This window comes from Rhipicephalus microplus, unplaced genomic scaffold, assembly GCF_043290135.1.
Source record: "Rhipicephalus microplus isolate Deutch F79 unplaced genomic scaffold, USDA_Rmic scaffold_43, whole genome shotgun sequence".
Lineage (NCBI taxonomy): Eukaryota > Metazoa > Arthropoda > Arachnida > Ixodida > Ixodidae > Rhipicephalus > Rhipicephalus microplus.
The window spans coordinates 3,014,040-3,031,455 of NW_027464616.1; positions in this window are offsets into that span (position 1 = coordinate 3,014,040).

Sequence of the window (17,416 nt, forward strand, 5' to 3'; positions counted from 1 at the left end):
ATTGAGACCATAGAGTATAGAGTGAGGCTCATTATTCGATCGCAGAGCCCGAGGCTTTAAATATCGGTCACTTCCTTCGTAATCGACGCTTTCACTTTTCTCAAGTGAAGCTCCTGAGCTGCGCGGAATCCCAGCACCTGCTTTCAACGCCATCAAGTCTCGTGTGAAAACAAGTCAAAGAAAAAATGCAGAAGCCTGTCACAGAATAGAAAAATCGAAATGGGGAAGAAGTCTGATTCCTCGGCCTCGCTGCCGAAGCTGCGGGAAATGAAAGAGTGAACCGAACAAGACGAACGTGGAACGGGTCCCTGCTACTCGAATGGGAAGCAGCTGCTATGGAGTGATGATGCTAATTAACGCCTAGGCCTTAATGGCACCGTAGGTACTAGCGAAGCCCCCCGGCGGAGCAGGAGTGATATTCCTGGCGGTCGTGCCCAAAAATAAAACAACTGCGAATCGTCCCCTTCGAGCAGCCAAGACGAACACCTGAAAACGAAGGTACCACTTAGCCAGACGTGGAAAGAAGCAGTGGGAGTGCCGCAAAAAATAGGTACAGAATGATGATTTCATTAAAAAAAAACAAACTGGTGTGGAGCTCAAAGAACACCTGGGGCAAAAAAAATTGCCAACAATCAAAACAAGCCCTGCTGAGCGCCTGAAAGAGGAGTTCTAAACGTCTTTATTAAAAGTACGCAACCCTCACAAACGTGTATTTAGTTTTCGATAGCTGCGCTATAGTTAAGTTTCAGCCTGATTTGCATATGACTCAGTAGTGAGAAGAGAATTTTTTTTTGTTTTTACAGTACATTTTCATCCTTTTCTTTCTCAACTTCCTGCACGTCCAACGCTTACATATTTGTAAGTAGGAGACAGCCTATAGACTTGCTCTAACATATTTCCTTGAATGTCATTTCTCGGCATCTACTTTTCGATAATAGGACCCATATTTATTGTAGACGTTATGAGGAACGAATTTCCTCTTATCAAAATGCTGTGCCCGCTGATGCTCTCTACAACGAAATATTAACGCTTCAAGCTGTGCATGGTCGCGTGACCACAGCTGAAGCAAAAATTGCATTGTGGAATATTGTATAGATAACAACCGCTTAAATATTATCATTGAGATGTTAGCCTGGCTCATTACTTACACATTAAAAATTCTCATATGGCAAATATTTATTCAATACTGTTGGCCTGAATTTCCAGGCCTTAAGCAGGAGGGGAGGCATTAAATTTTCTGTGGAAATGCACTTGAACAGTAAAAAAGAGCTTACAAGCAAAACAGCACAAAGAGTCAAATGGTGCGTGACATATGACCCTGCAATTAATAATACATAATTGTTAGCACATATATAATTCAGGTATGTGCATCTGTGTAGCGGGGAACAGGGTGGTGGCAGAAGAAGATGACGTTTGGCTTTTGGCAAGAGGTCTCCGGTGCGCGTTCACTGTATACCTTCAAGTCGACCGTTACGTCGCCTCTGAATAAACCCCATCGTATATGTAACAGAGTGGTGGAGGTGCTGGGTACGGCACGTCGACGTACCACGGGGCCACAACTGTTCAGAGTTCGCCGGAGCCTAACGTCCTCTTCTTCTTCCACCACCCTGTTCCCCGCTACACCGATGCACACACCTAAATTATATATGTGGTAACAATACGTAATGGCGAACGATGGGCATGCCAATGTAAGTAGTGACACTTTATGCAATGCGTTCTATACCGCTTTAAATCATGCTTCGTGTCTAATAATCTTGTATGAACGCAAATGAATCGTACGAGTTCTCATGTGATCATGCGAGATTATTCGAGATGGTTCACACGCGACACGTGATATTTTGCAATAGGCTGGCTTGCTGCACCAGGTGTTGGTTGATGGAGATAGTATATACAATGATAACGTATGCACAAAGTAGAAGGTACAGTGACACACACACATGTGTAAAACATATCTATTCTTAAATATTCCTTAAGGTAAGTAACCCCTAAAGAAACCAACGCTGTTTTTGTATTGCTGTCACACAGGCGCTGTTTCGCCAAGTGCCGAGAAGGCGTCGCAGTTTCTTCACTATGTAATCTACAGTGTATTAATAAATTACAATCTATCAGAGAAGCTGTTCACATCGAGACGTTATTGTTCTATTTGATCCAACAACTACGGTAGAATTTTTCTCATACAAACGGAAACCAATTCAGTGTTCAGACGACCATGAAAGTTCGTATGTCTTTGGTCATGTTCTAGTCACGTAACGGTGTTAGCGGGAACATAAGCTTCTAATGGGCTAAAAGAAGGCCACCTAGGTGTATTTCTCTTGACAAAAAGCAAGAAGTACGATGTATGAGGTACCTTGAAGCATAAATGATGCAGTGATCAAAGCAGGCTGGTGTGTCATGTATGTATACATACTCAAGAACACCGAAAAATAATAACGAGATTAACAATGATATCATCTCGGTTTTTAGCTCTCAACGCTACGTTATGAATATGAGAAACGTCATTGCGTAGGGTGCAAAAACTCTGACTATCTGGAGTTATTTATAGTGCACTGACATCTCAAAGATCACGGCCCTATAACATTTCTTGTCTATCGAAATGCCGCCGCTGCAACCGAGATCAAACTCGCGAGCTTCGTGTTGGTGGCTTACAGATAAAATGTAGAGTCAACAATACATAGAGCCATTGAGGTCCTATATTTTAGAAACTTTCTTGTTTTCTGCCAAAAGAACATAAGAATGTTTGTGAAGCAATTATGTCTCAATAGGCGCCTATAAAAGCTGAGCAAAACAGAGTATACACAAAACGAACTCCTAATATTGACCCGTTTGATATGTTGGGTTGAACGTCCCAAAACAACCATATGAATGTGAGAGATGCCGTTTGACTCGTTCCCGATTGACTAGTTTCGTATTGAATATTGACTCATTTTTGGTTCCATCGATCAGGTAACCAATTAGTTTTAACACTTTAAGACGGCGAGTTGGGGCTGCCAGGCTGTTGCGCGCGCATTTCCCAAAACTTTCAGTGACGAAATGAACTGAAACGTCTACGTATTTTTTAACTTGTGTATTTTGGCGAACAACAGTTGCGTTTGTCGCGCTTTGATAGACAAATGAATTCTCAATATTGTCGCTTTTACCTCCTGCTTCTTCTTGCTGTGATTCATTCTTTTTATATTGCGGGTTTTGTTTTATTGGTAGACAACAAGTGGCTCGTGCCTAGCTTACTGGTAGTTCAGATTGCCGCTAGTCTGGAGCTGACCTTGACTTTGGATGGCTTTGGCGAGGGGTCTTGGGTGCTGGTGGTGATTGGGACTCCTTCTCGCTGTTGGTTGGTCTGAGGCCTGATCTGGATCTTGCTCCGGACCGGAATCTCAATGTGGATTTTGTAGCATGGCATACGCTTGGTGTTGCAAACCTGGGAATTCGTGATTGCTGAATAGCATCTTACCGCGTGCTTACAGGAGGTTTTCAGAAGCCTAGAATGGGAACAGTTAGGAATAAGAGTTATTGAAGAATACCTTAGTAACTCGCGCTTCGCCGATGACATTGCATTGCTGAGTAATTCAGGGGACGAATTGCAACTCATAATTATGGAGTTAGACAAGGAGAGCAGAAAGGTGGGTCTTAAAATTAATCTGCAGAAAACGAAAGTAATGTACAACAACCTTGGCTCGTAAAGGAGCAGCGCTTCGAGATAGGTAATAGTGCACTTCAAGTTGTAAAAGACTATGTCTACTTAGGGCAGGTGATAACCGCAGAGCCTAACCACGAGATTGAAGTAACAAGAAGAATAAGAATGGGGTGGAGCACATTCGGCAAGCACTCTCAAATTATGACAGGTAGATTGCCACTATCCCTCAAGAGAAAGGTATATAACAGCTGTATCTTGCCGGTACTTAGCTACGGAGCAGAAACCTGGAGACTTACAAAGAGGGTTCAGCTTAAATTGAGGACGACGCAGCGAGCAATAGAAAGAAAAATGGTAGGTGTAACCTTAAGAGACTAGAAGAGAGCAATGTGGATTAGGGGACAAACGGGGGTTAAGGATATCATAGTTGAAATAAAGAAAAGGAAATGGACATGGGCCGGGCATGTAGCGCGTAGACAGGATAACCGCTGGTCATTAAGAGTAACTAACTGGATTCCCAGAGAAGGGAAGCGGGTTAGAGGGAGACAGAAGGTTAGGTGGGCAGATGAGATTAAGAAGTTTGCGGGTATAAATTGGCAGCAGCAAGCACAGGACCGGGTTAACTGGCGGAACATGGGAGAAGCCTTTGTCCTGCAGTGGACGTAGTCAGGCTGATGATGATGATAAATAGCATCTCTCGCTCTTCGGATTCAAACCAGCGTGGTCGGCGGCTCCTTTGAATACCACCAGGTTCTTGCGTTATCTGTTGCATCTAGGGTGACGGATTCCTGTTCAGTTTTTTTGAGGCGATGTCTAGCGGGCTTCAGGTGCTTTTGACAGCTGCGATCTCCGGTCACGTCCTCTTCTCCACACGTCGATCAACTTGGAGTGCACTCACGTCCGTACGTTGGCTGTAAGGATCCACATATTTTACAAACGTGAAGTTCGGGCTGCGGGCAGACGTCCGTTCTGTGGTCATAGCAATCAAATGACTGGGTAATTATAGAAACATGAAAAACGTCTTTGCCCAACGAAGAGCGTCGTCTGTCGATAATGATGATGATGACACACGCGTGCACAAGCTGGATTCGTATCTTTCAGCAGCGGCAGTTTTTTTAAGGGCCACTAAATTCTAAACCATACTTTTGATGAATTGATAACGTCGACAGAAGCAGAAAACAAAAACACGTTGAGCATTCCAGAAAGCCCCTCTTTGGCAACTTTAAATCTCAGAAAGGCAAAAGAAAATTTAAAGATGAGAGTGACTGGAAAACTAGTGTTAGGAATCTTCCGTATTTTGTGGAGTACAAGCCTTGGTCGATCACATATTTCTATTTCGCTACTCGATCGCGAAAATTTGCCTTTCTATTTTAAATCAAATCACGATAATACAGCGCGGATCGTATACGCTTGCATGCAGTTATTTCGGGTGAGACCAAACGGGTGTATCCAGTTCAGCATATATTAAAGTGGCGCGGCTGTGTTAGTGGCCTGAGCCGCTATGGCCACACTTTTGTTGCTCTGAGTGGGCACCGCGGTTAAATGGGTGTCACGTCGCACGTCGCGCCCCCCTGTGGCAGATTGCTCGCGGGTTATGCACCGAACGATTCCCGCCGGAACCATAGTCGGTGATTGCTTCAGAATTTTATCATTCTCTTTGTCGCATTTTGACGGACAGGAGGGCTTCCCTCACCCGACCACCCCTATTTTCTCCGTGGGAGTAGGTGTTCATGCCGGGATCGTTTGGGATTCGGGTGGGCGCTCGTCGAACGAGTGCCGTTAATTGAAAACTGCGCTCATCGTAAACGCTGAGTGGTATTTGTTGGCTGAATTTTCACCCGAATGTCGCACTGAGCGTGTGTTTCAGGCTTAAGTATCAGCCTCAGCATTAGGAATAGTTTCTTTCTCATCTGTTTCACTTTAACCACTGTTTAAACAGAGCAAACAGCAATGATAAAACAGATAGTATAGTTACGTCTTGTTTGTTTGCGTTTATCAAACACCTTATTGAGATGGACCCATTCGCCTTAATCAAGGTTGTCCTGCACATATTAATATTGTAAGAATGAATGCGTATGAAGTGCAGTACACAATAAATGCCGAGCATATAAGTGATTCGCTCATGCAAGAATGAGGAACCATTCTTTTTTTCTGTGAACTTTTGTGGCTCTTAACGCAACTTGAAATTAATGAATTGGCACCGTTCCTTTCAGCAACTAGATGGGAAAGAAATACCTTTGCTGCATTCAGGGCTGTAACAAAAAAGAAAAAAAAGAGACAGAAATTTCCCCTCATTAAAGGGCCCCTCACCAGCCTCTCAAAATAGAAAAAAATATGGCAGCATATCCACGGAGCGAATGATGGAGAGTGGGGCGAAGCATTTGTCCGTCTATTCGTTCTTGCTTCTGTCCGTCCATGCGTACGTCTGTGTGACCGTCCATGCGTCCATCCGCCCGTCCGTGTGGGCGTCTGGTCGTGCGTCCGCACGTCCATCTGTGCGTCCGTCCCTGCATTCGCCCATGCATCCGCCCCTGCGTCCGTCCATGCGTCCATGCGTCGGTGAAGCCATCCGTGAGTCCGTCCATGCATCTGTCTGTGTTCCTTCGTCCATCTATTCCACACTCCAAGTACCACCATCTCGTATCTTTTCATCATATATTCCGCATATGCACCGTCATCCAGCGGACATTCCAATGACTAAACGAGAGGTGGCACACGCGCACTTTCTTACGGCTTGCGCTTCGGGTCTACTTCCCACCTTTAACCACCTCGAGTTCATGGTATATATACTAGTTCACTGTATTCATGGCACTGTGGCCCAACGCGCGCTAAACCTTTCTAAAACCAAGCAGGTTACGCCCAGCGAGTGTAACGTAGCAACCTTTTCCTGTCAGATAGTGCTCAATTTACATGCCAATGGCTGCTAATGGGGAATGAAAGACAGGTGCATTCGGCTTTTAGTGAACGCGCACGCTGCGAATTTTTTTTTATTGTTCAACAACGTACAGAAGAAATCTCCCGCCAGCACCACCTTGGAGGTCAGAATGTAACACTTGTTACTCACTACGACTACGACTACGAGGGACGAACGGGTGCCGCTATAAGGAGCTCCGCCCCTAAAAAGAAGGGCGCGTTATTCTTTCCAAGCGTTCCTAGTCTTTCTTGCGCATTTCGTGAAGTAGACTTCAGTTATTCCTGCGATGTCTGTAGTGTAGGTGTTCTAATTGGTTCATATACGCGAAACATGAGCTGTGGTTTTTCTCCTGCACTGTTTTGCCCTGCAGCTGCCCATCTTTTGTTCCTTGTCTCACACGACTATCGTGCGCGATCAACTTATCTTACTTCATTTCGCGCGTCTACGTTTTCACAAGTGGCGATAACAACGTGCAGCTTAGAGGCGCGAAATTCTGTATTGCGCTTGGTGCCGACTTTGTTCACGTGCTCGCAAGAAATTAGTGGTGAGGAGAATACATCGTCTGTGCAAAGGGTAGAGAAGTAGAGGAGGGAACCACTCCCTCATCTTCGAACGCGTGGTGGTGAGGGGGCCCTTTAAATACCATTGTGTCAGTACAAAACTTCATCAAAACGTTGGAAGTAAGCGTTAGATCTCCTGACAGCGCTCTGTTTTTGAAGCACCTCCGTTAACGAACCGAACTGCGCTGGCTGACTGTCCTTCAATTAAAAGATACCGAGAACACGCTCAGAACCATCTGCTTATCTCGTTTATTACTGACCTCACCTCAAATGGTCACGTGTTCTGCCGACACTGCTGACTCCAACACGGGTTGGCATGCCATGGCTGGTGGCATGATGTAATGCCCCCTATTTTCGTTTTCCGTCCTCTATTATTTTAGGTGAATGCATGAGGAACCGCTCGGCCTTTTCCTGCTTTTTTTTTCTGAAAAGCTGCAGCAGGTCGCGCCACGTTCGGTTTTAATAACTGTGGCTTATTAAACCGCGTGAATTCGAATCCTTCGCGTAACAAAACCTCTCTCAGTGAGCACTCTGGCTAGCACTGTTGTTTTTAGGCATAAACACAACCCACCAAATTTTTCGTCACTCCTTTGTGTCAACAACGCTTTTCATCCCCCGGACATTTCATGACTGCATACGCTGCAAGGTACTCGAAGTGATAATTTTATTTATTTATTTATTTATTTATTTATTTATTTATTTATTTATTTACAGATACTGCTGTCTCGATACACGAGACATAGCAGGAGTGGGTACATTAGGAAAAGGAACGGACATACATTAGGCAATACCAAAGAAACATACAAAGCATTTAAAACATATTACAAAATATGGTTAGGCAGTTCCTTCAAAAACAGTTCAATTGGTTTTTCGCGCAGGGAACCATCTAGGTTGTTCCAAATCTCAACAACGGCTGGAAAAAAGAAATGCTTACAGCAATTTACAAATGGTTGGAAGGGAACAATGTTGAGTGGGTGAGATCGGCGCGTGGTTCGTCGTGCTGAGTCACAAAAAGAAATCGGTGCTTCAATGCAACTGCGGCTGTGTACAATCTCATGTAGCAGAGTGATACGGTCAAGTGTGCGTCGGAAAGCAAGGGATTCTAACGACAATGAGCATGCTTGAGATGAGGGAGAAAAATTGCGGTCATACCGGCCAAATATAAATCGTATTGCTTTTTTCTGTATGCCCTCGAGCATATTTATGTCAAGTGCAGTATAGGGTGACCATACCGCCGAGGCGTACTCTAGCAATGGTCGGACGAGCGATTTATATGCCGTTAATTTGCAGTCCTTGGTAGAGTGCTTGAGTGTTCGTTTTATGTATCCCAGTTTTCGAAGTGCTCTAGCGCAAATTGTTTCAATGTGATGGTGCCACTTTAGGTTTTGAGTGTAGGTAACACCAAGATATTTGAATGTATTAACAGAGTTTAGGTAGTGCCCATTGTAACTATAACTAAACCTTAGCGGCTGTTTTTTATTAGTAAGTGTCATTTGAACAGTTTTTTGGTAATTAATGTTCATTTACGACGTGGCGCTCCAACCACAAAAGGATGAAAATGCTTTGTTCAGAACATCTTGGTCATGAGCATTATTTACTCTAGTATATAAAACGCAGTCATCAGCGTACAATCGCAGTTTCACTGGTGTGTCCTTAATGACCTGTGTGACATCATTAATATAAATAATGAACAATAGGAGCCCAAGCACCGAGCCCTGTGGTACCCCGGAAGTGACTGCCCACGACGATGACTGCGCATGCTCAAACGTAACAAATTGTGACCTCAAACGTAGCCAATCAGCTATCCAGCCTATTATTTTGTCATCGTTAATAATACTTCTAAGTCTAGTAAGAAGTTTTTTGTGACATACTACATCAAATGCTTTGCTATAATCTATGAATATGGCATCAACCTGTCCTCGAGTATTAAGAGCCGAAGCGATGTCGTGAGTGAATTCAATGAGCTGTGTAGTTGTAGAAAAACCAGAGCGGAAACCATGCTGATTACGGGACAATAAGTTGTTATTAGTGAGGTGCTGAAGTACATGTTGATGAATTATGTGCTCTAAAAGCTTGCAACAGGTACACGTTAATGAAATAGGCCTGTAGTTAGAAATGAGTTGCTTATTACCCGATTTAAACACAGGAATTACATTGGCGACTTTCCAAACGGTCGGCACAATACCTGTTTCTGATGATTTAACAAAAATTATTCATAAATAACGAGCATTCCATTCTGCGTAACGCTTCAAAAACATGTTTGGTATGCCATCTGGCCCAGCACCTTTAGTAGTGTCGATATTCAACAGAAGGTTAAGAACGCCAGTGTAGCTAATTTCAATTGCTGGAAACGAATCTATTTCCTGGCTGTTACGAATGTCAGGGGTAGTTCCATTGTCATCTTCAAACACAGTTTGGAAATACTTATTAAAGGCTTCAGAAATTTTGGATGAATCGGAGCAGGACACATCATCTATCATGAAGGTTGACGGACAGGCCGTGGTAGGATTGATACTTTTCCAAAAACTTAATGGGATTATTTTTCATAAAAGAGCTTAACGTGGTATTAAAGTAAAACTTTCTGGCATCACTCATTTTAGCTTTTAGTTCAGATTTAAGCAAGTTAATTTGGGACTCCCCGTTATTATTGTGAACCCTCCGTCGCTTTCGCAGTCGCTTAATATGACGTTTAAGCTGTATAATTGACCTGGTATACCAAGGGTGTTTGGCATGACGTTTTATGCTCTTGTGAGGAACAAACTGCGCTATACATTCATTAATTATACTGTAAAATTGGTTAGTCAACGTATCAATACTGCAGCCTTCTGAGAGTTCTCAAAAGATTTCTCGCAAGTTCATTCTGCATAAAAACTCTCGGGAATTCTCACAACTCAACTTCCTTGTAGCGGGCTTTCAGCGATCGTTTCATAGTACAACGCCTTATACCCTCTTCAACGGGTTTAAGAGTTCACTCAGATGAGTTTCATATTAAGAAATGATCGGAGCAGCCTTTTCATGTTACGCAACAATAATAGTGCTAACTATAACAACCGGTAGACATTTCTCTATCTTACTCCACGACAAGCGTATTATACAGTTCTCAATATTTGTTGCCGCTGGTCTCGGTTCGCACATACTGTAAACAATCCACGGCGCACATGGACCGTGGTGTGTGTTATGCACAACGCGTGACGGTATATAGGAAAGGTTTCATGACGCTCGCGACAGGTATTCCGTGTTTAATAGTGTCCTGGTTTGTTTTCCAAGCTGGTCTTTCGTTCATGTCTTTCAATAACAATATTGGTACTAGTGTAGCAAACAATACAGCGGTACTGTAAGTTTGCATAATAAACGGTAATTTTTTAGATAATTCTTTGTTTTGCGCATGATTCCTGTCAGTGTATATATGTCCGCAAACCGCTATACTTCCGACAATCTTTTTTGCACAACAATTTTGACAGAATTACGGGATGAGGTACTGTTGACGCATTTATTTGCTACTGCTGAAATCTTGGCCTCTATGACTGACTTACGAGGGGCATTGGAGTGAAAATTCTTGGCCGCGAGTGCCGCCATGCCCAGCACAAGATGGCGACTGCAGCAACCATCTTACTAAAGGGTCATGATGAGCTATCAGCCTTCGGCGATTGCTAAGGCGAGTTTCCCTCCCACGCCCAACGAGTTTAACGTGGCAACCTTTTCGGGTCAAAGTGCATCCTTGTGTCACAATTTTGTTTAGCAAACCTCGAATACAAGACAAATTTAATTGTAGATCAAGTCACCAATACTATAGTCTCTTTGGATTATTTGTTTAGAAACAACTGTCTTTTAATGTATAATTAACGTAGCCTTTAGACTAAAAAATCTAAACCACTTGATGTCTGAATGGGCACCACCAGAAAATAGCATGTTTCTGAGATGTAGAACAAAAGCTGGCTTCAATACTGCTGGCAAAGCATTTCGGGAGCTTCTACTCCAGCATTTTTTTAAAACCTCCTTGATTACGCTATCGCTTTCCCTTCACGGGAGAACAAAAAGAGCAGCATCAAATTCTGCGTAATCAATTCGAAACAACCCTGTGGGCTTAAACTTGTGGGAAGGTGCGATGCACTTTTTCGCACATTTTAATGATGCCTGCTCTGCGATGGACAACCACAGCCTCTGTTGTTCTTGCCGGCGTCTTCTTCTCTCGCTCTGGGCTCGAGCGTGCGGAGCAGCTGAGGCGCAACTTCGTTGTCTTCTTGTAGACGCTGACGGCACGCCATAGACTAATTTCAACGCCACGCGCACTATAGGTGGTGGTGATTATTGATACATCTAAAATTAGATTGGATGTCAACGCCGGCTACCACTGCGCCTGAATTTCTCAGGGAAATGCGTAGGTTCGTTAAAAGGAAGCATTTAGCTCACTGCCCAGGGCTGAAAAGCTTAAATGAGGCATTCGTGCTACTTCAACATTCTCCAGTTTTAACATCACGACTCCATTAATTCAACATCCATGGACCATCCCGCATCACACGTATATAATATTATTCTCTATGTGCATTTTTAACCATTCATTGAATGTGTCTTTTAGACACATTGTAGAGCTACATTACAATCTTTCATCATAGTTCATTCGCCAAATATTTATCGTTTGCCATAAAACACTGATTGCACTCTTTGGCAACACTCCAACCTTTCGTCATTAAAAACCGCATACCAAAAGCACCTGAAAAGTCCTGCAAGGCGCGCGTCAGCGCGCCTTGCAGGACTTTATTAAAGTTTCGCAACCAACCAACCAAAAGCACGCGTCCGCAGTTTCATGGTGGCTGTCCGAGCGTAAGAAACAAGATCTTTTTGGCTCTCCATTCACTTTCTTTCCCTTTCTTCATGGTCTCTTCTGATCGTGATTCTGTCACCACGATCGTAATCGGCTATTCAGTGACTCGGAGACATGATCATAGCACGAATACGGCCACATAACGTGCTTCGCGTAAGCATGTTAATTCTAACTAGAATTAGCGCAATCTTTCCAGCACTATCACGAAAAAAATGAAAGAGACCGAAATGATCTTCTGAAGCAGTCTGTATATGAAAGTGCGGCCACTGCACCTCTAAACTAAGCATAAGTTGAGAGGATGCATCTTTCTTGTTAAGTACGCTACGTGCAGAACAAAGCATCGTAAAGGGAAGCTCAACATAGTGCGGCATTTGTATATTGGCTAGGTCACGGACTTCTCTCTTATTTCGGCGGCCACCAACGTCTTGGTGCTGCGACAAAAGACAGCCTTATTCACGTCATATACTAACCAAGAAGTGACTTGGAATCATTGCAGCATGGAAAATTACACACTCACAAGGAAAGAGAACAGAATTTTCGGATACAAAACTTTTCTTGTTGGAACTGCTACTCAGAAATCCCTTTAAGGAGATTCAGTATTGTGCTCACTTGCTTTTTTGATGAACTGATGATGTTTCTTTTACTTAAGATAAGATGTCTAGCATCAGTCTGGCACATTAGTGCATGCTTTTCTCCTATTGAGCTCCTTTGATTGCAAAAGTAGTGTTCATAGAGCCCCTAATTCAGAGCACATATGCTGGACATTTTTGCGCCCTTCATTCTAGTGAATGCCTTCACAGCTCTTGCCGACAAAAGAGTCTCTGATGGACTCCGATGCATAGGCATACAAAAGCAAGTCTTTGAAGCGCAATAAAATTCCCAGCACATACATCTTCGTAATTACAAAGAGCAGTTGCATTTGTCAAAGATACGGGAATATGGCTTTTGAACCAGTAACTAATCACAAAGGTGCAGTTGATTACCTGGGACGTATGAGAACGATAACCCTCAGGAAGCTAGCAGATCGATCGCGAATGTGCGCTCTATAACGGAGTCACGAAAGCAACTCAATCATGAAAAAATAAACGCACAAGTTTCTTTACATTCATATCAGACGACTGTAACGCGAAAGCAGTTTTCGTCTTTTCCACTCACTTGAAGTATTAATCATGCCTATCCCTTTCAGAAAGCTTTCTGCCTTAACATGGTTTTGCACTGACTCAAGAATCATAGAATTGTGAGCTTGTTGCACCTTATCTAGCTTCGCATGGCCTCCGTGATTGGTCTACGATGGACCAAGTGAATATGTAATTAGATGACGTAATCATGCTACTTCAATCTGGGACGTCATCACTTGATTATTTTTTTCAGCGGTCGTCTTCAGGCCGAGAGAATCCTCGTATTTGATAAGGCATCCGAGGTTATCGCCCTAATAAAGGACACCATGCAACTGTACCTGTCATAATCTACGCGGTCCCAGAACTATACACGTTGTATACGTACCTTGTGTTACGTCTCAATTTTCACTTTCTCTGGGTAGCAAACCGGCTGCATATAGGCTAATTAACCTCCATGTCGTTTTTTTCCTCATATTTCCGTTCCTTTTTTTTCACTTTCGATGCACTGTCAGATGGTCGAATAGATGGGCAGACAATGATGCACTATGCCTTTCGACGGCGATGCTGTTTGAGCTGCCGCAATATGTGTACCTGAAATGGACATGTTTCACCCCTGGTCCGCCAAAAAGGAAGGAGGCAGCAGTTATTCCAACACTATAGAGAGAACGGCAAAGGTGATAGCGGATGTGAGTCCACCTGGAAATGACGGAAGGCCGACCCCAATGACGACGTGGTCGCAGACATAGGAGCACTCAATTTGCGCACGAGCTTGTGTGTCTGAAGTTGGGAAATCAACGTCATGTCTGTGACTGTGTATGGCTCAATTAACTTGAAACTCTCTGCGCTTAGGGTCAGCGTAGAAAACAACATCGCATGACTTATCTAAAAAGCCTAGCATCAGTCTTTGAAGCAATCGAGAAACAACCTTCGCGACATTGTGAAGGCCTAGAATAACTGATAAAGAACTGGCTTAGTCTCGAGAATGATCTACGCTGGCTTACGCGGCTTAGTGTTTGGCGCAAGGTTCTTGCAAAATTCCTTTTTTTTGCCTCTGCACTGCCAACTCTGCCTTGTTTAAAGCAAACTGCTATAATCAGACTGTCATTATAAAAGGTCATGTAAGTCTGAAATATGGTTTTTGTTTCGAAGCTCATGAATTTTATGTAAAGTTCATTATCTAATTTGTTGTTTTAATTACCTGTTCGCACTCCGTCATAGTTGCCTCGCAAGTGTCTGCTGTGTGCAACTAACACTATTATTGCGTATTACAGTGATGTCGTAATGTGACGTTAATATAACATGTAACACGTGGGTTTTCGACCTGTTAATTCACCTGCCGTGTTTCGTTAAGGGGCCATGAACTACGATACTTTAGGCTTACGCCTTGAGTATGTCATAAGCTTTGTTTGGAATAAACATAAATAATGCATTCTGCCCTCGTCCGCAGGCATGTGTAAGTACAATTTTTTTTTCTTGTCGGATAAGCGTAAATGAAGCTGTATGTGAACCTATGTGTGGGTGTGGCTCTGACAACGATGGATAGTCGAAAAGCACAGCCCCATCATTGCCCCCTCATCGGGTGTGTGTAAATAAGAGTAAATTGAGCGCCGAAAGAGCAGACGTAACAAAAAGGACCACAGGTCATCCTGTCTTCGTGTATTTCTCTCTCTTTGATTGTGTATTTGGTGGTAAATATATAAACGATTACAAAAATATACCACATTGTTTATTACGGCACAAATCCCAGCTGCATCGGATGGCTTGCTTCTTCGGATATATGTGAGATTGCTGTCATTTCATCTTCCTACGACACTGCATTCCCACGTCATGGGGCGCCAGATTAACTAAAAAAAAACCACTAACTCACTGACTCCACTCACCCACTCCACTACACAACACTCACTCACTCACTCACTCACTCACTCATGAGCGCACAACAGCGAACCATCAGAAGTAAGAGCGCAGACTTCTATTCCTGTTGTCATTCCCAGGGCAGGCCCGCTTTCGATAACGGGACGGGTGTGTTGTGTGTAGTTGGTTGATAGAGGATAAGACAGATTACCTTGGTACGACAGGTAAACAAAAAGCTCGAAAAAGTAAGTGGACCAAGACGATAAGCTTGGTTGTGTGGCGAAGGTTGTGCACGGAGGCTCCAAGCGGGAACCCACATGTTTAGTGTTTCATGAGCGAGCCATGCGACACGTTGCACTTTCCTGAAGGACGACGTAATTTTTGGATGGTGCAAGGAAGAATTGGAGTACAGATATTTTCTGGGATTAAATCTCTGCGAAAAGCAGTGACGCGATGATGCTACGTCGCTACACATTTTCGGGAAAATAAGATGAGCCTTCTTTATCCTTCTTCAGCACTGCTTTTCAAGAAGTCTTTATTTCTTTTCTTTTTTGCGCTACCGTGTGCCAGATTTAAATACCCACTTTGTTCCTTCACAAATCTCGATTTTCTGGGTGTTCTTCAAAAAATAGCAGCATAACCTTGGTACATGCGTTTTGCCAGGATTATCGAAGTGTTTTTCTGCGTTCGTACTTATATACCTATTATTTAGCTGAACTCATCAATCGCCCCTCTATCTTGAAAGTTCTTTAAGAAGAGCTGTGGTTGGCTAGGCCATCGAGCGGACGTGTGCCCGAACCCTGGAGACGTTATCTGCAGAGGCTGCAGCGTGCCGAACCCCGAGAAGGAACACCGCTGCACACCAACATGCAAGCTTTGCGGAGGAACCCACCTCACTGCCGACAGGGAATGTAAAGAACGCTACCACATTCCATACGTGGTGCGCCGACGACGATGGGAGCGAGCACACTCGACGCGACACAACAGTTACGATGCAATGAACGAGTTCAACGCAACCGCTGTCGACGACCAGGCCTCGAAGCTTTCTACAGATGGTCGATCCGATGGCAGCCGATCCCGGTCCCGATCCCGGAGTCGTCCCAGGAACCGCACCATGCGTGTATCGAGGTCCCGGAGCAACCCTCGGACCCACTCCCGCAGCGCGCAAAGTGGGACCCCAACCAGATCTATATGGCGAGGCTACTCCAGGTCTCATTCTGGTTCACGTCATGGTTCCCGTTCAGGTTCTCGGCCCAGGTCACGCTCCGGCTCCCACTCTGGTTACGGGCCTCATGCTGGTTCCAGGCCTCACCCCAGTCTCACCGGGGTCTCGCGTGAACGATCGCCTAGCCCATCGGCACCACCATCGCCAGGCAACGCCAGCAAGAATAAGCGGGGACCTCTCACTTGGGCGGACGCCGTCCGGAGAGAAGGAAACACTATATCACAGGTAGGATCGGGTTCACTCCCAGAGCATGAAAGACACAACACCTCTGAGATAGCGATCTTAAAGCACGAAAATGCGATGATGAAAGAAACAATACGCAAACTCACAGTCACAATTGCCGAACTAAAAACTGACAGACACGCACGCGCTGCTATGCCCGCAACCGACAACGACGACAATGCAGTCACTCCGTTGCAGCCGCAACCCGTAGGCGCTGGTAACAACGACGGCGAGAGCGCACCCAAGAAACGCGCGGTCGCCCACGACCAGCCAGCTTTGAAGACAGAGTTAGACGACATTAAGAGCACGCTATCAGCGATTAAGGAAAGCCTTCGCTTTCTTGGCGAAAGCATGGCTCTCATGCAGTCTACTCTCACGGTACACGGTAATCGTTTGGGCCAAGTGGAGCAATATCTTGATCACGTCGTCGCCCCTGCCGTTGCCGTGGATAAGCCGTTGTCGCAACGTACAGCCATGCCCAGTCCACCACATCACGCGGCCCTTATGCACCCGCCGGGTGCTCAAGATGGCCAGGCCAATTGACGAGTTGCGAATCTGGCAGTGGAACTGCAGGAGCTTCACCCACAAAAAAGCTTTCCTGCAGCAATACCTCCGTAGCCACGAAGCCAAACCTCACATCATGCTATTACAAGAGACTGTAGTACCAACCGCCACGTTTTCCGGATACCAGTGGTTGCCCGGCCCCTCGGGAAGACGCGGTATCGCCACCCTGGTCGCTAACAAGATTACCTGCACAGCGCACAGCCTCAATGTGCTTTAAATTGAGCACGTTATGGTCGAAATTCTCCCTGGCAACATATCACAACAAAGCGTATACATGCTCAATGTATACAGTAGTCCCAGCCACCATAGACAAAGATTCACACGCTTGTTCCAGAAAGCTGTCCGTCTCGCGGGGCCTAACCCGCTAGTGATTGCAGGCGATTTTAAAGCGGCGCATAGCGCCTGGGGCTACACGTACGATACACCCAAAGGTAACGAGCTTTGGAAAAGTGCGAATGACATGGGCCTTATTCTCATTACGGACCAGGCCTTCCCCACTCGCACTGGTACGT